Consider the following 24,785-nt stretch of genomic DNA (forward strand, 5'->3'; position numbering starts at 1 on the left):
TGGTGCAAACATATGTGTAAAATAGCAAAACCCCGTAGCAAATCCCCTCTAGAAAACAGATGGAATTGCTGTAGTTCAAAACTGAAGATACTAAACTAATAGCTTCCACTTGCTACTATACGTGGTGCGAACTTCGCAAAATAGCACCCCGTGGAAAATCCCCTCTAGAAAATCTCAAATGAAAATGTCTGCAGCTCTAAACTAAGGATACAAGACTGGTTGGCTAACACGTGTAGATACTATACGTACTGCAAACATCGCTAAATCGCCACCCTCTGAAAACTCTGATGAAATAACCGAAGAGCTTCCTCTGGTCGCCATTATACGTGCAAAATAGCTAAACCCGTGCTTCCCCCTCTAAAAACTCAGATACAATGTTTGCAGTTCAAAATTTATGGTACATGACTAGGTGGCTTCCGTAGGGTGCTACTATACGTGCTGCAAACATAGTGCAAAATAGCAAAACCCCGTGGATAATCCCATCTGGAAAATCTCAGATGAAATGTCTGCAGTTCAAAACTAAGGAACATTGGTTGGCTTCCACTGGTTGCTACGATACGTACTACTACTACAAACATCGCAAAACCCGTGGTGGACCTTCTGAAACCTCTCAAATGAAAAGTCTGCAGTGCAAAAACTTTACAAGAGCATTTATAAAAATTTAATTGTGTCAGAAAGATGCATGCCACTGCCCAGAAAGAAGCTAAAGATTTCCTAAACAAACAGCAGAATTCGAAAATGTCTTTGGCTGTACCAAAAAATTGTGAAATGGTTGTCTCTTCATCTTCTCAGTTTGTGAAAGATCATGCTCAAAGTTTAGTTTCTGAAGAAGTGGTTATAAAGAGATTAATCTTCTATTCCCAATAGATTATACCTTGTATGATGGAACCTGTCGCCTGACCCTTTGTCTACCTGGATTGGAATGGTTTAATTCCAGTCAATTCAAGGTAGATAGGTCATGAGATAGGTTTCACCATACAGACTATAGAATAATGTGACACCCACTCACTAGGGTGCGAGGTGAAGAAGAGTTGAGGAGAGTTGTTGAATGGAAGCTGATTCAAGCCAGTCCTACTTTTCAAGGACAGCTGGGTCCAATTTCGAACCAAAAATCTACCGAGTTCCCCCAGGATTGAACCGTCCACCTTCTGGTCAAAAGGCATGTCCGGATGAGTACAGTCTCTCCAGTAGCTAGTCCGCTATTGTGCCTATCAGGCTTGTATTCACAGGTGTCCAAGCCAGTTGTGCTTCATTATTCTTTTTGTTGCCGTTTTAATTTCGTCGCTCTTTTTGTTCGGTTCTGGACGCTTGCTTTGTGAACGCTTATAAGACATTCCTTTCTCGCAAATGACGCTTTGTTTTTCCGTCTCGCTGAGGCTGCTGTCATATTTAGCACGCCATTATCCTCTCCCACCGTTCTACACTTCGGTATGCTCTGGCTGCTTTATTATGATGTCGATTTGTTGGGAATATGACGTTTCTGGAGCCCATTTAGATATTTTCCTAATGAATTACATATTTGAATGATCCTTGGTTTCACTATTGTCATTATACGTATTTACATTTTTTTTTTGTATTGTACATTAACCTTCGTTTTAGTGAGGCCCTGTCGATGGTTATGTTGCACAAATTAACTGTAGGTTACTTGAAAAGTTCATGAGAGTTCAAATAAACTCTAACATTTCTGCAAAAAACTAATTTTAAATAATTTTAGTAGTTCATAAGTTCAATGTTAAAACGTTTGTTATAGTTGCTAAGCACTGATAACAATTAAAATTTAAAGTAGACACTTGCAAACGTCATTCGCCTGAAACCTGTTGACATTATGCAATTTGTGGTTGAAAACTGTTAAAATAGTTTAATGAATAAACCTCAACTATCTGGACACCTATAGTATGAGTTTTTATTAATCCCAACAGCCATTCCCTAACAGTTGTAAAGTTTCATTCTGCTTTGGAATGTTCAACTGTAAATTACACATTCAGTTGTGTAGCACAGTATAATACATTTTTTTTTTATTCTGTAAGTTCTGTATGTTCAAACGTTTTCAGTAAAATGGTTGAATAAAAGTGGTACTCAAACGGCTCTAAAATCCATTGATTGTTTTCACATTCAGATCATAGTCTGGAGGATTTACAACATCAGCCACACCGAATTAATGGAAAGTTGATGTATTGACAACTTATGTTCTCGAATTTCGGGTTCAAACAGATTTTCGTTCCTGGACCGCAAAATGATGACTTTCATCTTCAAAATACACCAGAATTATTGAGGAAACATCAAACTGTAAAAAAAACATTTTTGCTTTTGATACCATTTAGTTTCCATACGTTTTCAAAGTTAGTGCGCATGACTGTGCACTGCACCATATCGGTCTTGCCGTCACTGCGCGGACTCACTATCAAACAAATGAGTCCGAGAAATAATTTATTTGTATCGGAGCGACTACACATTGTGAGAGTAATTCATCGTCGGAGTGGGAGTGGAGTGAGTAATAGTTGAGAGAATTCTACATTGACTGACCATTAGCTTATCGTGGAGTAGGCCGTGGCGACGGTGTTGGATGATTGACTACATTTTTGGTTATTCAATTTGTAGTAGGTGAAGACAGTCTGTGAATAGGAAGAAATGTGAGATATCCAAAGGTATTAAGTAAGATTTAATGTTGTGTGGTTGTGAAAATTTTATTAGTTAACAGTTCTGTGTTCAACCTATGAAAATGTGAGACGCGTAGTACCACAGATTAAAGACTCCTTATTCTATGTAAATACAGTACTACTAACAACACGACTTCATAGAACATTCGAGGAACTTGCCACTAAATCAGTCATCTTCACAGTTTTCGGAAAAGGGGTATTCAGACGATCCCAAAAGAAAACCTTCTTTCCCTTTCAATTTTTTTAAATTGCGATTTCCCCATAAAATCCTGTAAAAGAACGGAAAAATCTAATTTTCTTCGTAATCGGTTCGAAGATTTTGTATGCTATAGTACTTTTAACTGTCAAAAATATTGTAGGGATTCTGTAAAAATTCTGTCAAAAATGTATTGCAGCTCTCGTGATTTCTCCATAAAATATCGTAATTACCCATCGCTTGCCCATGATAAGGGTTGTTGACAAGCTAATGGGAGAAAGTATGTATCGGATTGCTGATACAGCTGATTCCATAATGGTTCATTTAATTTTATTTGGACTTCCATCTATTTGGGTAACTTTGATCCCCAATTGTTCCACATTAATGACAAGTTAATGATTCTTGAATTTTGGTGTCAAAAGTAACGTTTTCAATCCTGGGGCATGTGTATTTCGTTATTTATGTCTACCATTTGTGGGTTCGGAGGACCCCTTGGCGATTCTGTACTTCTGTGTTCATTGTACAATGTATCATTGGCTTAAAACCAAGGGTATTAACATAACACAAAAAAACCATTTAAAATCTCACCCCCATTTCTTTTGGTTAAGTCTTGAATCATAGGTTTTACTGGTGGTAGACTACTATTAGTAGTTTTAGAACCCGAGGTAAAGCATTTACATACAACTGTATCATTTGATAAAAGAATAGTCTCGCCTTACGATAAATTTCATTATTTTCCAAGTTCCAAAATATGGAGCATATCCTCTCTCCATTCATACTTGGCTTAAAATACCTATTTCAGAGTTAAATTTGGAGATAGCATTACAAAATTGTACCCAATTCAAGCTGGCGTTCCCCAAGGAAGTGTTCTCGGACCTGTACTCTATACGCTGTTTACAGCCGATCTACCTGAAAATGTGAATACTTCTGTGGCCACTTTTGCTGACGATACTGCTATTTTAGCGTCCCATCCTGATCCAGTGGTAGCTTCACTTAATCTTCAAAATTCGCTAGATGACTTAGAAGAATGGTTGCAAACATGGAAAATAAAAGTGAATGAGAGCAAATCTACTCATGTGACCTTCACTACCAGATTAGGTACTTGTCCTCCTGATAATGTCCTTAAATAATGTCCAAATTCCTCAATCCCATGAAGTGAAATATCTCGGCATGACGATTGACAAAAGATTAACATGGAAAAACCACATCTGGAACAAAAGAATGTACCTAAGTTTAAAATTTAAAAATCTTTCCTAGCTCCTAAATAGTAAATCAAAATTGACCATTGCAAATAAATTATTACTATACAAAATAATCCTGAAGCCAATTTGGACTTATGGAATCCAACTGTGGGGAACATCTAGTATGTCGAACATAAACATCATCCAACGATTTCAGTCAAAAGTTTTAAGGTTCATCCTGCAAGCCCCGTGGTATGTTAATAACAATATCCTTCACAAGGACAGTGGAATTCCGACGGTTGAAGAGGAAATAACCAAATTTAGTACAAAATATCTAAAGAAGCTTGAAAATCACCCCAATCACCTGGCTCTAAACCTTTTGGACAACAGTACCAGTATATACAGGCTGAAAAGGATTCATGTCTTGGACCTAAGCTCACGTTTTGTTTGAACAATTTAATTTTCTCCTGTTTATTTACTTATTTATTTTTTCATTGAAATATTTTTAAGTTAGATCTGCCAATGGACAGAGACTAACTAACGTTTTATTAATAATTGTTATTGTATTTGCTGAATGTTCAAAAAATGAACAGATTGTAAATAAAATTGTTATATATATATAAAAAAAAAAAAACTTTGTATGGTCGCCATTTCAAAGAAAATTATAAAGTACCTATTTTGACTTACCACCCAAAGCATGACAGTGCGCATAGCCAACTCTCCGTAGCAACCGTGATCAAATGAGAAATGGTAATTAAGTCAAGACAATGGCTGACGAGCGCTGCGCACACAAGTAATTAATTACTTTATTAATTATTTGGTGCGCATGTGCGGTAGCCGTGATTGATGCGTGCCACCTGCGCAATGCTATGCGCCTCGTCAAAACGGCATTAACACTAATTAATATGAGGGACAAAAGTGGCTTAGCGCATTGTTCTTTGCCGCAACCTTTCTGTGGGAAAGTATGCTGTGGTGTAATTAGAAGACGTCTGGGTTTGAGAGTGACGTATGTATATGCTGTATTACGTATGACTACGTGGTGAAATAGGCTATCATGTTGATCATACCTTTATCTGTAATCCAATATTTTTAACAGCTGACTAGATTCCTTGCAAGCGAGCGAAGCACACCATTGTCAAAGCGAGCAACAAAACAAACAAACAAAAACAAGTGTTTTGTGTCGTGCTTTACGCATTTATTCATTTTGATTTGTTGCACGCTTTGACAATGATGTGATTGCAACGAAACGAGTCAAAATCTGTTGATGAAAGTTTTTGACCAAAGGCGAAGGTGAGAAAACCTATTTTCTTAGTCTTATAGAAAATGTATACCCCAATGGCTATATTATGGAATAATATGGATGGAACTGTGGGTGTGACGTATGTGTTATCGGTATGACGTATGTAGTGTAAACTATGACACATATTTTGTTTGGCGGGTAGATTGTCACGTACATATATGCATGACGTATGGATGGTGTCTGACGTGTGGGTATAATATTTGACTATTGTTATAAGATTATGACTCTGCATAGCATCATAGTCAAAAAGAATTAAATATAGACCGTCAGCTATGCTGCGGTTACCATAGGTTCTGGTTCACACTGCTTAGCGCCATGTAGTTACTGCCTACGCGCTAAGTAACTACATTGTGCTCCAAACGGTGTGCGCCAGAACCTATGGCAACCATGGTAACCACAGCACGGCTGACAATATTTAATTCTTTTTGTCTATGGTATGACGTGAAGATGTGGGTGGTAAAACGTATATGTACGACTGCGACATAAAGATGGCAAATCATAAACCCACGATTTCGTCATCGACACAATCAAAGCCATTGTGTTTACCATTTACCACAATCAAAGCCCAGCTGATGTGAGCCGCTAGTTGTGATCAGTGATGGCGGACGTGTGCTGTCATTGGTCGATGGATGGACCGCGGTTGCATACAAATCAGCAGCTCGACCATCACCGGGCAGAGCTTACTTTGCATTTCATCGTTTTGCAAAAGCCTCGTTGCCTCGTTGGCCACGGATGGTTGATCATCGTTTGTTGTTGACGATGCGTTAAAAAGTTAGCTTAACGATTTGTTATTAGTGTTTTGCGTACATTATGGTGGGTGTGAGTTGTAGTTTGCTAATAATGTATAAGTAATGAAAATATAGTTTTTGTACTATATGAAGGTACTTTGGTAAAATACTGACCACACCTGAATAGGTTACCCTTAGGTTAGGTTAGGTTAGGATAGCCGGAAGATAACCTAACCTAAATGTGTGGTAACCATTAACCTAACCCATTTAGGTATCGGTATAATACCAAAGTACCGATATGAATTGACTAGAATTCTTAGAAAGTAAGGTTTTAGTTTTGCTTCTGTTTAAAAAACAATTTGATTTACGTCAAAACTTACGTCAAACAAATATTCACCTTTCATATCCAAACATTTCACCCACGATTATTAGAGAAAGTGGTATGGATCATAAACATTAACAAATTACGTTACTGGCCCAAATTACTGCTTACAAGTGGGATTTGAGGATACAGTGCGAATGCTTCGCAAGAGTCGGCTAGTCTTATAATAAGTTCAAATAGCGCAGCCTTGATACACTTTAGTATTCAATTACAGATTAACCAAACGATATCAGAAATCTGACACATACTTTCTCCTATTAGCTCGTCACCATGGGTGGGTGGGTGTAACTTGATATTTTATAGGGAAAATCACAAAAGTTGCAATAACTTTTAAACCATAATTTTTACAGCAATGTTGTACAAAGAAAATGTTGTACTATTTTGTTTAAAAAGTATAAGGACTATGACGTACTAAATTTTCATCAAAATCGTTCGGGCTATTTTCGAGAAAATTTGATTTTTCTGTTATTTTATGGGAAAATCAGGATAAAAAATCAAAACTTCAAAAAATGAAAAAAATGTCTTGGGATATCTTGGATTAGTACCTTCATACGAAATTTCATCAAAATCGGACTACAGGTGTGGTCTGTAGCTCTGTACTTATAGTACATCCACACATACAGATATCACTTCGAAAACCACTTTTTTGGGTTAGGGGGACCCAAAACGCATATATCCATTTAAAACTCAAACTTAAAAAATTGTATGCAAATAATACTTTCTCCATAATACTATGGTATAGGGGAGAAAGTGAAACTAATTACGTGTTGGCAGAAGGTGTCAAATGTAAAAGGCGGCAATTTCAAAACGCACAATGTTTATTCCTGTGTGTGTGGCAAATAATTGTCTGATGATATTAGATACACATGGCTCAATGTGATTTATTTTAATTACTGTTAAAGATGAACTTGAAGAAGCTTGAAACATGTACAGCATGAAACATTTCATTTTACACTTTAGCAACACAAGTAGATTTTCATCTAAAACTTTTAATAAAGATTATGTTGTAGAAGACTAAATAGCAGTGCTGTGGTTGGTATACGTTCTAGCGTCCACCGCTGAGAGCGCCGTGTAGTTACGTATCTCGTGCGCCGCAACTACACGGCGCTCCCAGCGGTGGACGCCAGCACTTATGCTAACCGCACTGCTGACGTTCTATATTTAATATGTCTATGATAGAAGTCTCTGTTTCGGCAAAACTGTTGACCAATTACGTACTTCATTACCCACCCACCCCAAGATGCGATAAAGGCATCCAATAAGTCTGTAATGCTGGAAACCCCTATCGTATACACTGGGAACATTTACATGTAGAATAAAATGCGCGATATTAGGTCGTGCATGCAAATGCAGGTGGAATAAACCAGACAAGACTGATGCACATGCAATCAGGGTCTCGCTACTCGGTGCAACAGTTCGTATTATGGCCGTCATAAACTGGCTGTACAAGCGGGAGTTACGGCGGTTGAAAAGAATGCCGTGGTTTCCGCTAACTTGGAGAATCACGTGTAAATTATAAGAGACGTGTAACTTGTGTGAGTTTAATCTTTTGGGAAAAAGGATTTGGGTTTTGGGAAATTTTACGTTTTTGTATTCAGTAATTAAAATCTTATAAAATATTGACTTATATAAAAAATACCGTCACTGAACCGGAATAAGACAAACTTTTGTAGTGAGGGGGATGTTTAAAAGCATTGATCTATCAAAGTAATGTAGAAAGTTGTGGCATTGTCACATAGATACAATCCATTAATGATTGGCTGGATTTGAACCCGGGACCTCTTTAAACGAAGCCTCGTACTCCACAAGACCAGCATTCCCCCATTTCTTGGTACTGCACACATTTACACCAATCTTCACCGACATTCCACTCGCGCTGTGTAATCTACATGACAATGTGTTTCACACCTCGCTCGCTCCGCTCTAGGCGCGATTTTTAGCGACGCTCGCCGCGCGCCGCCCCAATTGGTCGTAACTATAATTCATGGCGACTTTACGGCCGCGGCGATGCGCAATGCGCGACTATTTCGTTATTAACCCTACCTATGGTAACTAGAGTGCTGTGAACGGGGTTGTGTGGTCTGTGTGTAAATCGGACATTGTTGGAGTTGTTCAACTAACTGTGACGGAGTTTAGTACTTTTAGTAGTTTAGTATAAATTTGCGTATAGCTAGAACACAGATTCCACGTGATTATCATGTGGGGTTTAGTGGTAGAGAATGTAATGCAGAGAACGTTTAGCACACAGAGAAGTAACAGAGGAAACATTCAATGGTACACTTGAGTGTCTAGCACTAGTGGCTGGTGTCTAGGACAAAGTCCAGCCACCCTCTCGCCCTCATGTAGTACTACAACGCACACGGTGGAGGAAGACCCTATGCGCTGTGCGATAGGAATTGCCGCAACAGAGAAGAAACGTACAGAGGAAACATTCAATGGTACACTTGGGTGTCTAGCACTAGTGGCTGGTGTCTAGGACAAAGTCCAGCCACCCTCTCGCCCTCATGTAGTACTACAACGCACACGGTGGAGGAAGACCCTATGCGCTGTGCGATGGGTTCTTCTTTACTCGTCATAAGTTAGTTGTTTGTTCCTTTATTACTATGTGTTTATCCTGAGAAACGATTGGTTTTCTAAATAGATGGGCCCAAAGATTTGGAAGGATTCCGAGCAACTGGGTGTCAGTATTCATAACTAAACTGAAGCCAGGTCTCAATTACCGGAAGAAGTTCAGCGCTCTCACCACTATACTAACTTTCTACCTACTTATGCATCTTCTGTAAAAAGTATATAAAATAGGATGCTCAGGGACCATTTTCAAATCCATATTTACGATTTCAACACAATACTGGATTTCAGTTAACAACAACATAGATTACAAAAACTAAGATTTTACACAACTTTTTTTCTTAGTATAAATTGGGACAAGGTAATTAATTATCTCTTTTGCCTCTTTCATATGCAATACATGTCATAATAGTTATTCGTGTAAGAACTTCTCGGTTCTATTCTTGAATTACAATTACGACCTTGTGGCCAATAAAAACGTCATCATAAAAATCATTTTCGTTAATCTTTGACCACCTAATGTGACACCTAGGTTCCTCCACTGCACCAGAATCAATATTAATTGCGACTTGTAGGTAGCGGTCACATCGATCTCAACCGCATACAAGTCCTAATGACATTTTGATTACTCCCCCCCCCCCCCCCGCCCCTGACCCATCCTTGGTGACAGACATCGCCCGCGCCCGCGACTCTGATCGTTTTCCATTAAACCGTTTGCTTACGACGCCATCCATTGGCAATGTTGACTGTTCTCGATGAATTATAGCTGCGATGTCGTGGTAATGTCTGTTTGTAGGGTCGACTAATGCCCCCGCGAGTGTAGTTAAGTAGGATGCTTCGACTTGTTCTGTTCGACGTGAGGAAAGTGGTTTTGAGTCATGTGGATTTTGTTGTGGTAAATTGCTCATTCTAATTAATTAACGGCGTGGCGTAAGGATCAGGGTTACCACCTTAAGGGAAAATCCGGAAGGAACCCCTCCCCATTCCTCGGATGACCATGGACATAAACATAGGCATAAGAAGGGACCAAAGACGAGACTGTTCCGACAGAATCGGGACGAGTGGCAACCCTGCTACCTTACTAAGGATGGACTGGGATTTTTCCAAAATAAGTTCCCTTATTTAGTATACATATAATTAAATGAAAACACCCTTCTTGAAAAAGGTGAAGTTAGGACTGGCAAGATATTTATAAGACCGTGTAGTAAAATAATAAAGGGCGAATTGCGTGAATAAGTAAAATATCCCAAATATTACTTAGGTAACACGGTGGAAGTGAAATTAAACTAAATCACAGGCTATGTCCAAACAGAGAAACTAATCCCACAATTTTTCATACGAGCTAGAGACTCTTGCATGTTCCTCAATATATATGTCAGGAGATAATAGGACACTTTTACTGAAGAACGAAAAAACAAAAGTGAGGAATAAGTGAGACAACTTTTTCAGTTGGATGTATAATTTAAATTATCACATTGCCTTCTGACAAACCCTAGTTTCATTAAAAGATCGTTCTACCTTATAAATCCTGACTATCTCGATTATTTTCGAGGACTCCTAGTCAAGGTTAGAAACGAAAATGCACAACTTTCTGGTGAGTCCAGACCAAAACCGAAACAGTCAAAGGAATCGCCAACATGTTACCACATTATGTATAGTAATCTTCAGACACCTGACTTTCTTGCATGTTGTTATTCCCAGCACCGACCGTGTTAATATTTGTATTACATTCAAACATAAATCTAGGAGGGCAATGGCAGAAACAATACTTTTGACTTCTCAGCTATGTTTTGAATTTGGAACAGCCAGCGACGCGACGAAAGCCAACGTCTATTTGACAAAAATCGATAACACTATTATCATTTACAAAAAAATAACACATATAATTTCCCCAATAACGCTAGTTTTTTCTTCTCTCCACAATTGTAGGTAATGCGCACCCAGAACCATGGAGTTTTTGCCGAGTCAAATTGTAAATTAGGGAATACCCGCGTTCACACGAGCACCGCGAATAATCCACAAGCTGGGACCGCTTGTTTAAACTGTGGCAAACGAGAATCATCTCCCAGCATTCTTATGCGGCTATTTTGCATCGAAAGAAATGTCCTGTTTGGATACTCGATTATTGTGGGGAACTTCCCATTCGATTGACTGGTACAGTAGTTTGAAACGATTATTCTTGGTTGTCTTAATCTACCTCAAGGGTGTATCTAGATCATTGGTTGTCAAAGATTTCCAGTTGCCTGAAGAGGTCATAGTCCTTTAAACAGCCTCAGTTCAGTAAGGTTTCAGCACATCATGATTACGTCAAAGTTTTCTCCGCTTACTTAGCTTGTAAATTAATTACTTTCTTCTGAGTCTTTACACCAGTCTTTTCACTCCATTCCTAAAGAGGGATTATGCAAGTATCTTTGGGGACAACTAAAGCATTTGCAGTGCTTGAAAGACTATGAGCTTTGTAGTGATTGAAGAGTCCAAACATAGTCACTTTGAAGATATCAAGGCCTTTGGTGACTTATTTATTGGATGGACTTTTGGATGAAGTAAACACATCTTATCAAGGAGCAATTTTTGATGAAGCTTTTAGATTGTGTGTTGTTCCTTCATGGCGAAAAAGTGATTAAGGTTTCCATGTTTCTCTTACTTATCTTCGTTGGCTTCACGTATTGAAGGATGGTATGGTGGATGCTCAGCAAGCCTATTTAAAAAAATTTGGCTCGATATTGAATTTCCTTCTTGTACTGAAACAGTTAAACAGGCTGAAATTAATTGAGTATGACATGGAAATGCAAACTCACTTGACGCTAGTGTGCCTCTATACGATAGTGGCCGACTAGTGGCCAGTGGCCATATTGTGATGTCTCCCAGATAGGCCACGGTGTAAGCCACATTGTCCTATGATATGTGGTGTGCTGCTGTCGCTATCTGGCGACAATAACATAAACAGCATTGTGTGTTTGCGCTAATTGGCCAGCAGGGTGTGCTCGCTGTCATCTGATAGGCCTAATTAATGCGCCGTTGCCTGTGTATCTACCGACCACGTCACTTTGCGCCATCTACATTGTCGCGTAGATTTTACGGAACGCGCCTCGCGGATGAAAGGGCATTCATTTGTATCTGACCCATTGATGCTGGAATGTTGATAAGTTGAATGCTTGAATGGAGTTTGTGTAGTGATTAAAAGTGACTTTACCGTTAACATAAGCTCATACACCTTCTGTAAACAATGCAGTTGCTGGGGAGATTTTTAAGGTGGTATTGACAGTGGTGAAAAAGTTCGCCGATTCTTGAGAACAGAAAACAATATTTTCTTACTACTGCGTGGAAATTATCATATTGCCACACCTGTAGTTGTACGCAAAATAGTTCATTTACGCTCTAGGGCGGGAATATATCATTCCCTCTTGCTAATCAGCTCATTTCACTGTTTGTGTTTCTACACCAATCCCAGCCGTGGACCCGCGATAACAACCGGTAAGCAAATAACATATCCTAAAAAAGCAAACATAACCTTAATGACATATTATAAACTCATGTATGGGTAACAGTAGGCATACAACTAGTTAAAATCTTTGTGTTATGATGAGTTGGGTGTGGTGGTAGAAGAAATCTTGTGTGTATTATGAGCACAAACAGTCATTGCCCCTCTCAAATGACCATGACCATGACGTACTTTGCGCTCTTGAAACACAAACAGCTATTTCATGGTCCGATTGATGATTAAGTTAAATTATGGATGATTTTGTCTAGGGTGCTTGGATTGATGTTGATCTAGCAATGAGTTTTCTCACATAATGTAAATTTGACTCTTCTTAGCTGGGAAGATTTTGTCACACATAAATGATCAATCAGATCAACGAGGCTGAGAACGAAGAACGTAGATTTCCACGGCATCTTTCGGAATAAATCCAAGTAAATCTTCGTAGTTGGGACAAAGAATCATTTGATCTTAGTTAGAATGCTGCTGCAGTTGGATAGGTGAGTAGGTTAAAAGTGCTTTCTTAGTAAAGTCAATAGCTTTTTGGTGGTTCTATGGTTCTAATCTGTACCCACATGGCCATGGGACTTTCAAAACGATTCTGTCCCCAAAGACTGCCTCATCATAGTTTGCTGTACGTCTATCACCTCATTCGTTCAATATTCATCCAGTAATTTTCACGAAGAAAAACACGCCCTGATGTGTTTGAATTTCATAAATCCAATCTTCCAACCTTTTTCCTGTAAATTGGACTCGGCAAGGTTTACTCATTGAAATACATTTTAACCCCGTGAATCCTCGTTTTAAACAAAGGTATGGTTAAATCTTTCTGAATTAGGAAATGTCTACTCATGGCGAAACTTCAAACAGATTTCTTTGAATTCAAGCACACTACTGCAACCTCCACTTAATCACACCCACACACAACTCCCCTATTACTCTATGTATTGGACCTCCCACAATTGCGTTACCTCATTGTATCGGTGTCAATCGTTCCAATTAATCAGAGTCGCGCCAGAATGGTCGAGTTTACCGCGCTTTTTACTGCCGAGTTCCCGCGCTCCGGGCGCACATTAGACCTACTTACAAATTACCAAACATGGAGTGCAAACTCGCGGACTACCGGGAACGGCGAGGCACGCTTTGTAATTTGGCACGCGTGCCGAGTGTTTGTACACCATAAACCTACGGTTTACGAGTTTAGGCGGGAAAACAGCTTCCACTTAATTGCGACTCGGTGTCGGGTCTGCTGGGGGAGGTAAAGTAGTGCGTAAGATGGATCCTGTCTTCTGTCCCTCCGGATACCTTGGGATTGGCCAACTGTTTAAGGACTGGGACAATACCTAGAAGAACGAAGGGTTAGGAGACAGGTCACATCATACAGACTATAGCAATTGTTGGTGAAGCAACCTTGTATGGTACCACAGTTTTTGTAGTTAAGTTGATTTGTGAACATCATCATCAGGTAATCTCTGATTGTGTGAAATGTTGCTGAATTTCTTATTTTGACAATGTTTCTCGTGAAAGAGTTAACCAACAAGTTATTTTTCGACCTATTGTGAATTTGTCACTTTGGATCTTTGGTTAATAGCGTGCTACAGTTGTTTGCAGTGATTTTGCAAAGGGTTTCTCATATATTTTGAGTTAAATATAACTTTTAGACCGTTTGATTTGAAGCTGTCTGGAATATTTCAGTGATCAGACTGTTTTCTCACATTATGTAAACAAAATGCATCTGTGAGGCTTTTGACTAGAAATATTCCGTTGATGTATACCATTTTCGAAAAATGAGTCTGATAATGAATCGTTATTCGTCAGCACTTTCTTTAAGATGAAATCCTTGGTGTCTTCTGGGTTGAACCATGAAGATGTCGACGTTTCGGAGGAATCAGTCCTCCTTCTTCAGGGCAACGTAAACTCCCACATTAAGGAAGCTGTGAAAAGTGTCAACGTTGCCCTGATGACGGAGGACTATATGTCTCTGAAACGTCGACATCTACGTCGCCTAGACAACACGGTTCAACCCACAAGGATTTCATCGATAGACAACTCTTACCGCATTGTCACATATCGAAGCACCTCTGTAGTGTTGGGTGTTAACATCGCGCGACACCCAACACCAATACCATTGTTGGTCGCGATACCGCAGACAATGGTGCCCATTCATTTTGCCCGTATTTACGAACGGGAACACATAGAGGAGTACCATAATTGCCATTAGCTGAGACCGAATGCAAATCCGGCATTGTGCGGCAGATAGCCATCTCGCAGGTGTGTGTGTGTGTGTGTGTGTGTGTGTGTGTGTGTCGGAGCATGTTCTCGTGTGCCGTGTGCACCTCCTGATTATCAGCTGCGGTAATTAATTGCGGTCCGGTGTGGCAGTGTCCGCCGCCGCCATTCATGTCCACTGTACAGTCCCGCCACTGTCACTTGGGGCCTGTGGTAATAACAGTGGTCATAGGGTGGAGAATTTTACTCTGTGTTTTACAGAACTGCAGAAATTCTTAGACGTCAACGATGAAGTAGCTGCTGTTTCTCCTTCGGTGATGGACGATGCTTATGAAAGAAACTACGTATTTAGATATTTCATTAACAAGTTAAAAATGGGTGGTAAAACTGGATTTTTTCTATGGAATATAATACTGATGTTGATTGCCTTAATCAATGTAAATGAAAACCTGTGCTTCTGTCTTCTGTCTAATTACATTTGGTCGTTTGAGAATTTCCAAAAGAGGCAGTGACAAATTTCCTCCATTTGCCCAATTGCCAGTTTATGTTTGAATTCTAAGCTCTTAGTTTGTAAATTTAAACTGTACTTACTGCACATATTATTTACCGTGTTTTAAATTTTGAAAAATCAATGTTCGAATAACATGTTGTGTGCCAAGATTTTCTCACCCTCATCAGTTACACGAATGTCTCCATTGGCTTCAGATTTTGTAAAATATATGAAATTTAAAATTTTGGTGTAGGGATCTCGAAATCTTCATCGTTCACATGAAGCACACCTGCATTAGTATTATTGTAGGAAATTAGATCCCCCCTCTAGTTTCCAAACAAGGGAATTCGTTGAACTGAGCTTTGGATATGAACCCGCTGCTAAGGATCGTCAACCTGCAACCAAAAGCCTGTAAAGTCAATACAAAGAAAATTTCCAGGTTGAGTTTTGTAATGCCGAACAATCCATACGAATTATAAATAAATAATAAGTAGTTGGATTTGTCCGTGTAGGTGGATGACTCTACAGATTCTCACGTTGTTTGAGCGTTGCTGTCAGTTTGGTTGATAACCAGTTATTAGCAAAGATCCTCGGTATCGTAATGATACATCGCCACCTACATCGTCTTCCTGATAAAACGGTTTTGTAACGGAATCGGAAATTTTATTTATATGCTTTACGACCGTTTTCTAAACTTTTTTAATCCAGTTCTTAGAATTGATGAGATTAACATCATTGTTTTTTAGGTTCAAAGATTGAGAGAAAAGAAGTAAAATTGCAACGCTTCGAATTTCAACTGATCAGCTGATAAGACCACTTTAATTGACAATGTGTTTGGTACAATGAGTCATTGCATCGCTGTCAGTGGCTATAAGAGGTGATAAACGAAAACATAACCAATCTTAGAAGTTACTAGCTGTACCCGCGGGCTTCGCCCCGTTTAACTTCATAAGTGAGCTTGTTCGCATGGCTCAATCCTGGTTGAAGTTCGTTCGCTACGCTCACTCACCTTTAGGTTGGAGCTCGTTCGCTGCGCTCACTTGCCTTCAGGTTAGCTCGTTCGCTACGCTAACTTGCCTCCAGGTTGAAGTTCGTTCGCTACGCTCACTCACCTTTTGGTTGTAGCTGTTGTCATAAATTAAAAAAATAATAGTGCTGCACCCTGTTGGTAATCCTTGTAACTTTAATGCTATTGAACATCATAGAACAGAACCAACTTGTTTAATTGAAACAGCTGTTAAGATTCATTAATTCCATTTCTCATAAGGTTAACATGGGAAACTCCAGAGCCACTGGGGCGGAGCCGATTGGACGGATCACGAAATTGATGGTGTATAAACCTATTCCATGAAATTCTACACGTATGTACCAAGTTTCGTGGCAATGGGTTCAGCGGTGTCTGAGTTTATCACTGCCAAATATATATATATATATATACAAACATCCTCTTTTATACTTATAGATGAGTTGAGTAGTGATTGTTAGTCATTAAAAAAAAAAAAACTGTGTGTGGTGTACGCAGCTCGAGTAAAATAGTCTTTACGGGATCGTTGCGTTATCTATTAGATGTTCCTTACAATTTATTTGAACATTTTAGCTTTACTGTATTTTCATTGGACGAATTAGTGGCTTCTTGATGATTTATAAATGGACCAATTCTTGATAATTGGGATATTATCAAACGATATTGAGAAATACAGGTGATCAACGAGTACATCCATACTTGCTGGCACATTTTGTCAAATTTATTAAACATTTTGATTTTCTTACTGCGATTGTAGGTTGAATAGCATTGCAGCTTGCAGTATATGCCCACTCTGGTAGGCTAGGTCTTGTACATTATATTAAACAGGGTCGTATATACTCAATGTCGTGTTTCGCCAGCAATACAGTGCTTCTGGATGTCCCCTCTTACAAGTCGCGGGGAAGTATATTTGATAGTTTTGTCGCAGGGTATCGTTAAGTTTTATAGAAATACGCTTCCTGACTCTGTGGCTGCTAGTTTCACAAAGGTTTGACATACAAAAATGTTTATAAGTTCTCTTTGATGATACTTTAAGTTTTTTTTTAGGAAGCATTAAGGATATTCACGACGTTTCGGTATCTGGAATCTGATGCCGTCATCAGGTGCGGAAGCTTAAACCACCAAGATTTGCAGAGATCGTCACACCTACGTTCCCACGGCAAGATGAGGACGCCTTGCCGACCATTAGCAAGGAGGTGACACCTGCGACCGTCAGTGACGTCACGGTGGTGGACACAAGTGTGGAACTGACTGCGACACAACTTGCCGACCAAACAAGTGTAAATAAGGTAGACTTAGCTAGTAGTAATAATGGTAACAGTGAGGAAAAGTGGAAATTGTGTAAACATAAAGGTAAACTAAACAAAGCAAAAAGTAATACACCAAATCAAATCTCTTGCAAAAATAAATTCTCTGTCTTAAGTCATATTAATGAGGTGTCTGATGGTGTTGTTTTTAGAAACCCTTCAGGTCATTGGTTAAAAAAGCCTAAAAATTGTATAAAAAAGCAATCTCAAATTCAAAGAAAAACTAAAAGAAATATGTCAAAAAAACCCAACAACACTCAATGTAAATCTATTCCAATTATTGATTCCAGTGTCACTGGTGACATAGTCTGTGACTCAGTTAGCTTGGATCCTAAGAATGCAACCACAGTTCCAGAATGTAACACTAATGTCTTTGTAAATAGTACAGTTAGTAATTTAGTTCATTGCCTTACAAATCAATTTGAAAAAGTGTTAGTCATTGGCGACTCACATTTAAAGTTTGCTGGTAAACAAGCCTCAAACAGAGGTGCTCAAGTGCATTGCGGCCCTGGAGACAGAATCCAAGATGTTAAAAGAAAACTTTTAAGCTTTATAGATAAGGATTTGTCTGTGATTTACCTACATGTTGGCTGTAATAATTTAAAGAGAGGTTTTAGGGGAGGTCCGGGTTACAACGGCGGGCACGGTAAGAGAGAGAGTTTGCATCATATGGCAGATCTCCTGTATACTGCCAAGACACGGTTTCCAAAAGCTGAAGTTTGTCTTAATAGTGTTTTATCTCGCCATGACATTCCTTTTAAGCCTTTACGTGACTTTAATTCTCAGCTGGATCTCATGTGTAATAATTTTGGCGTAACTTTTGTTGATCCAAACCGTTGTGTTGGCAGGAGTGACTTAGCCCGGGACGGAGTCCACTTCAATCGAAGGGGCACCTCTCGCTTAGGTTCTCTGATTGTGGACCACATTTCTGCAGCTTTGGATCGTGTGAGTGCTCTCTCCCGTGGAGCTGCCCCTACTCCCTGTCATGTTCCCGGGACTGAGAGTGTCGATTGCGTCTCCAATACTATTGTAGAGGCATCCAGGGCTTCTCATGTCCCGGAAAACTGACTGGGAGGGGGGGTAAAGGGAATCTCAAAGTGGCCCATGTCAATATAAGGTCTCTAAACACTGCATTCGATGAGCTCTGCTCACTTGTTCATGACTTTAATTTTGACATTTTAGGGGTTACTGAGACCTGGCTCCACCCAAACACACCCACAGACAGTTATGCTATACCGGGATATTCAATGCTTCGTTGCGATCGCAATGATGGAAATGGTTACCCAGGAGGGGGTGTGGCATTGTATGTGAAAGACGGCATCGACTTTCAGCCTTACCCCCTACCTGATTTCATCGATCCTGGTATTGAGCATCTCTGTGTGGTGGTGAGTTTTAAAGGGAGTAAGTTTGGTATATGTGTGGTTTATCGGCCTTCCTACATAAGGTACACTCTCCTTTCGGATCTGTTTCGCTCCCTCTTTATTGACCTTGCGGTCGAAGTCAAATCAGTCATTTATTTGGGGGACACGAATATTGATATTCTGTCACAAACCTGCGAAACAAATTACTTGTGTAGGCTGATGAGAGAATCCAACACTATACAAATTGTCAACGAGCCTACAAGAGTGACAGAAACCTCGGCAAAATTGATTGACCATATTATAGTAGACAAATCTGCCGAGATTGAAAGTGTTGGAGTCATAGACACCCCCAGCATAGTTGATCACAGAGGAATGAGGATGACTGATCATAAACTAATATATTGTTGTATATCTTGTCAGAAAGACAAAAGGGGGTCGAAGCTTATCACATATAGAGATTATTCCAAATTCAATGTTGATACTGCACTAAATATAATTGCTGATATTAATTGGAACTATGTGTACAAACTAGAGTCTCCTGATGAGATTGAGAAATTCATTACCGATAATATAAAGATGGTGTTTGATGAGGTTGCTCCTGTTGTTTGTAAGAAGGTAACACGGAAAAAAGCTCCTTGGATAAATGAAAAGATTAAAGAATTGTCACTAGTAAAAAATAAGCACCGTAACAAATACTGGAAGACCAGAGATTCTTCGGACTGGTATGAGTACAAGACTTCGAGAAATAAATTGAATTCTATGATACTAGAGGCTAAAAAAAGATTCTTCTCTAATAAGCTTGCAAAATGTGAAAAACCTGCAGAGTTCTGGAATTGTTTAAAAAATTGTGAAATTATAAGTAGTAAGAGAAATAGTATGCTCCCCCCTGATTTAGATATTAACAGAATAAATGAATATTTCACCAATATGGGATATGGAAACGATATAGATATTGAAATACTAAATATATTTCAGAATGATAAAAAACACGGTAATAATGATAGGTTTAATTTCAAACTTATTACAGAAAATGATGTTAAGGAGGCAATGAACTCTATAAAATCAAAAGCTCTAGGTGCTGATGATATATCTATAGAAATGATAAAATCTGTTAGCCCATATGCAATAGGAGCAATTACACACTTATTAAATATGAGCCTGTCTTCTGGTGTTTTTCCTAACAGTTGGAAGATTGCCTACGTGAAACCTTTGCCTAAAGTTACTGCGCCAAAAACCATCCAGCAGCTAAGACCGATATCTGTGTTACCTGCAATTTCAAAGATACTAGAGAAGATAGTAACCGAACAAATTGCTTTATTTCTAGATGAGTATAATATACTGCCTAAACTACAGTCAGGGTTTAGAAAAAACCACAGCACGTGTACTGCACTGACTAATATGTTTGCCGATCTATTTGATGCCAAAGACAAAGGACTCTACAGCACATTAGCTATCTTAGATTATTCTCAAGCATTCGACTCTATTGATCATGAATTATTATTGGCAAAAATGAAGTACTATGGTTGCAGCGATAAGGTTGTATGTTGGTTTCGGTCATATTTGGAGTCCCGACTGCAGGTTACTAAAATTGGGAGTGGGACATCAGATCCGCTTTGCAAATTGCGAGGTGTTCCTCAAGGTAGTTGTTTAGGCCCTGTGCTGTTCAATTTATACACGTCTGACTTGCCCAGAAGTGTAAATTATTGTACAGCACACTTGTATGCTGATGACTGCCAACTACACTTGTCATACAAGCCAGACATGACATCCGCAGCAATTGGACTCATCAATGCTGATTTGCATAGCATTTTTCAATGGTCTGTCATGAATGGCCTTGGACTGAACGTTGACAAGTGTGTTGTCATGCATACTGGACCACCTATTCTAATGCAGGAGTTGAGAAAATCTGACATTGAAGTCACCCTTGATGGCATGGGATTGTCTGTTTGTGACACTGTCAACACGCTTGGTGTTGTACTTGACAAGGACCTCTCTTTTTCTGACCACGTCACATCTGCAGTCCAACGTGCAGTGGGAAGATTGAGAGGTCTTAGCAGATTTAAAACTCTCCTGCCAGAATATGCCAAAACGCAACTCATGCGGTCCTTGGTCCTTCCAGCCTTCACATATTGCTTTCCTGCATATGGAAACAGCATCTCTAAGGAGGACATGGCAAGAGTTCAGAGAATTCAAAATTCTGCCATAAGGTTCATTTTTGGCCTTAGTCGCTTTGACCACGTGTCCTCCTACAGAGATGCTGCTAAGCTCATCCCAATGGATGACATGTGCAGAAAGCTGACCTGCTGCCTGGTCCACAAAGTGCTCACGCTGGGAGAGCCTCATTACCTCAGTGAGAGGCTGAAGTACAGGAGGGAGATCTGTCTGCGTAGTACTCGCTCTGACCTCAGGCTTCACTTTCCTAAAGTTAGGCTTGAGGCTGGAAGAAGGTCTTTTTCTTATTTCGGCCCGCAGTTGTACAATGGCCTCCCTCAAGTGATTAAGGGTTCGAAATCTTATAACTCATTCAGGGCCGCAATGAAAAAAACAAGTGTATAATTTATGTTTTAAATCATTCTGTTTGACATTTCTTGTATATACTTATTTATGTAAATATATTAGGATAGTTTAGATTTAGTGACTTGAGTTAGTTTGAAAAACATGTATCATGAAACTCGCTCGTAAATAAAGGCATTTTTATTTATTTATTTATTTATTTATTTATTTGTACACATTTAACCCAGCCAATGCTTGAAACCCTCAGAAAAAACCATAGGGAGAACTTTCTTGTTGTATACATAACACAAGAAAGAAAACTCTTGGAACAATGCCCATAGGTTATAGAGAGTTAAAAATCTCAATAATTGCAATAATACTGCATTTATTTTTTGTGACTGTTTTAATTTGTTTCAAACTTGGACGAATGTGCCTGAAACCAATGTAATTTTGTTCCCGATGTAAGTATTTTGATATAGCTTGTACATTGTACAATGCAGTAAACAGAAATGACTAAGACTAGGTAAACATAAACAATTTTTTTTTATTTTTTACCTAGGGTGTAGATTTTTTTATATTTTCTAACCTTTTTTCGAAATTCATCACAAAAAAAATTAAGTGTAAGAAAGTTTCAAAAATGTCAAATTGTAACGTAGTTTTAAATCGATGATTGTAACATAGTCCATTCATGCTGTTCTTTGACGAAAATACATAGAAACGAGAAACGGAAGGGTTGAGGGTGGTATGAAAGGGTCTTGCGCGAAGTGGTGGCTTGTGATTAGTTGTCTGTCGTAATTAACAGCTGATTAACAGCTGAGTCTGCGTCTAACCTCCCTCCCTCCAACCCCCTCCACACAACCCTGTCTCATCAACCAATCGTGGCTGTACCAACGGTCATGTCTTGTACATCACTAACTTTCTAAATCCTTTTTTGTAACGTTTATACTAAAAATAATTACCCCCGAAACAAACCTATAGACTCAGCGAAATTGTCATTTCCTAATGGAATTCTCACTAAAATATTTCCTTAATCAAGTAAATTTATTCCATACTAGCTGTTACCCACGGGGTTCACCGCATTTGACTTCATAAGTATTAATACAATTATTGATTGGATAAGTTAATCTAAAATAAACAAATCAGAATACAGTAATACAAACAAATAATCGCACCTGATTTTAGTAAGGTAATATATTGAAAGAATAACATACAAAATAAGTACAGGTGAGGTATTTTTAACATTACGTATATGGAAAGTTCCCTTTAGAAAGTAATTACGACCTTAAAGGCAATACATGAAATAATTGATAGTTTTGCGCAAGGTTTCTCGTCATGACGAACATTTTAAGTTTGTTTATGGGGGTGTGACTTGTAGTTTTCCCAAAAGTTCATGGGTACTTTGGGATTTATATATGGATTTTAATAACATTAGGTTAACGAGTACATGTTTGCTGCCATAAAGGAGGAAAAAGTGTGTCGTTCTGTTGTTAGATATCAACGTTATCTTAGTTTATCTCCTACATTTGCCTATTAACTGTACACCTAGCGACACCTATGAGCGACGCGTATAACCAGGTGTGTGTGTGTGAGAGAGAGAGAGAAACAACACCCACGCTCTATTACCATGGGTCTACAATCTATATGGGAGTGTTAATTTAATTAACACAACACCTGCACATGAGTCATCGAAGTTTTTCATTTCAGCCATCGAGAAGAGCTAAAAAAATAAACAATTTTGCACCTTGAAGCATTGTTGTAAATCACGGAGAAAATTTAAAAAGCAACTGGTCGTAAAAACATCCCATGTTTTTCTTATAGAGAAAAAAAACCTTTTGAAGTCTTATTGTTTATGAAAAAATTTTGAATTATGTTGGCAAATTTGTGTATTTCATGTTATACTTGTTAACATTTGATCAAAAAACTGTTTTTTCTCCCCCGTAGCAACAAACTACGTTTTCGTTAAATCTAATGCAATAGTAAATTGGAAAAAGGATTTTTTTTTTATTTTAGTAAAAATCCAATCATTCAGCAATGTAAATTTGCTTAATCTGCATGTTTGCTGCCAAACGAAAAATATTAAATTGTAATTTAAACGTTCTATTTAAAAACTATAAGCTTACTTAGTTATGATTTAGTACCTTAGAATTGACTTGAAAGGTAAAGGATATTTTTATAACACAAATTTTAATATATTTTCAAGTCGTTACTATACTATCATTGACTTTAAAGTCAAACAACAACAACATTTAATCAAAGAAGAATCAATTAAATAACAATATAACAATAAGCTGTTAAATTATTAACACACTATTATTGACTTTAGAGTCAATGATACTTTAATATAGTTGTGAAAACATCCTATTGCTGCAGTACTGTAATTTTATCATTGCGTTTTAGAACTCTAGAACCCAGGGAAAATTGTTTACAATTATATATTACAAATATTTCAGTATCAATAATTTTACTAGCTTAAATATTAAACAAAAAGGTTGTTCTGCTACATAAAAAGTAACCTCCCCGGCCGGGAATCGAACCCGGGTCTCCCGCGTGACAGGCGGGGATACTGACCACTATACTACCGAGGACTTGAGATGGAGGTGATTAAAAGTGTCTACTGACTGGAATCACATGTGTAGTAACATTTCTTTCAATAGGGACTTTGTACAGAACTGTTTTATAAATACTGTAGTGTATGTTTAGTTTTACCATACACTGGATAGTGATTGTTAAATACATCAATGAATTTGTATGAATACATTTTATTATTTCCAACTATCAAGTTTTCTCTAAATACGGAGTATAATATATTTGCATATTCGTGCATCTCTTCGTGGATTTATTTTTTATATGTGTGAAAATTACCAGAAAAATATCTAAACACAACAAATATTTGGATCAATAAAAATAATGTTAAAACGAGAAAAATATCAATTTACGATCAAAACCGCACACGTCAAAGACTTTCCTTGTGATGGGACTTTATATTTTTCTAATTGTCATATTTTGCACGTTTTCCATTTGTTCCTGAAACGATTGAAAACAAGGTTTGTAAAAAAAACTTGTTGTACGATCGTTGTTGGTAGGGCCACAACAAATCTTTAAATCTACTTTGCATATTCGTTCGTGTATTCATTGCATATTTCACAATGTATTACCCCTTTAACGTGTAAAATCAACGTACGTTATTGCATACGTATTCAATAAATGTTTCAAATCGGCGTAACAAATTAAATTCTTCCTATTCTTTTTCAAAACCTCACATTTTGTAACACATACATTTTCACCCTACAAAATTTGTACGAAAAAACTATAAACACTTTAAAATATCCAATACATAAAAAAAAACATATAATTAAATTTGAAAACAATAAAAAAAATTGCATCAATATTT

General features: G+C 38.2%; 1 protein-coding gene and 1 non-coding gene across 2 annotated transcripts in view; one reads left to right on the forward strand and one right to left on the reverse strand.

Annotated features, from left to right (window-relative positions):
- The window catches only part of LOC129003427 (protein-L-histidine N-pros-methyltransferase-like), a 114,687-nt gene that overhangs the window by 46,058 nt on the left and 43,844 nt on the right, over nucleotides 1-24,785 (forward strand). The window lies entirely within an intron of this gene.
- Trnad-guc (transfer RNA aspartic acid (anticodon GUC)) lies at nucleotides 23,908-23,979 on the reverse strand. The gene has a single exon. It is a non-coding gene; the product is annotated as a tRNA-Asp (tRNA).

This window comes from Macrosteles quadrilineatus, unplaced genomic scaffold (assembly GCF_028750875.1).
Source record: "Macrosteles quadrilineatus isolate MER2022 unplaced genomic scaffold, UCM_ALF_1.0 Scaffold_9__3_contigs__length_116548681, whole genome shotgun sequence".
Classification (NCBI taxonomy): Eukaryota; Metazoa; Arthropoda; class Insecta; order Hemiptera; family Cicadellidae; genus Macrosteles; species Macrosteles quadrilineatus.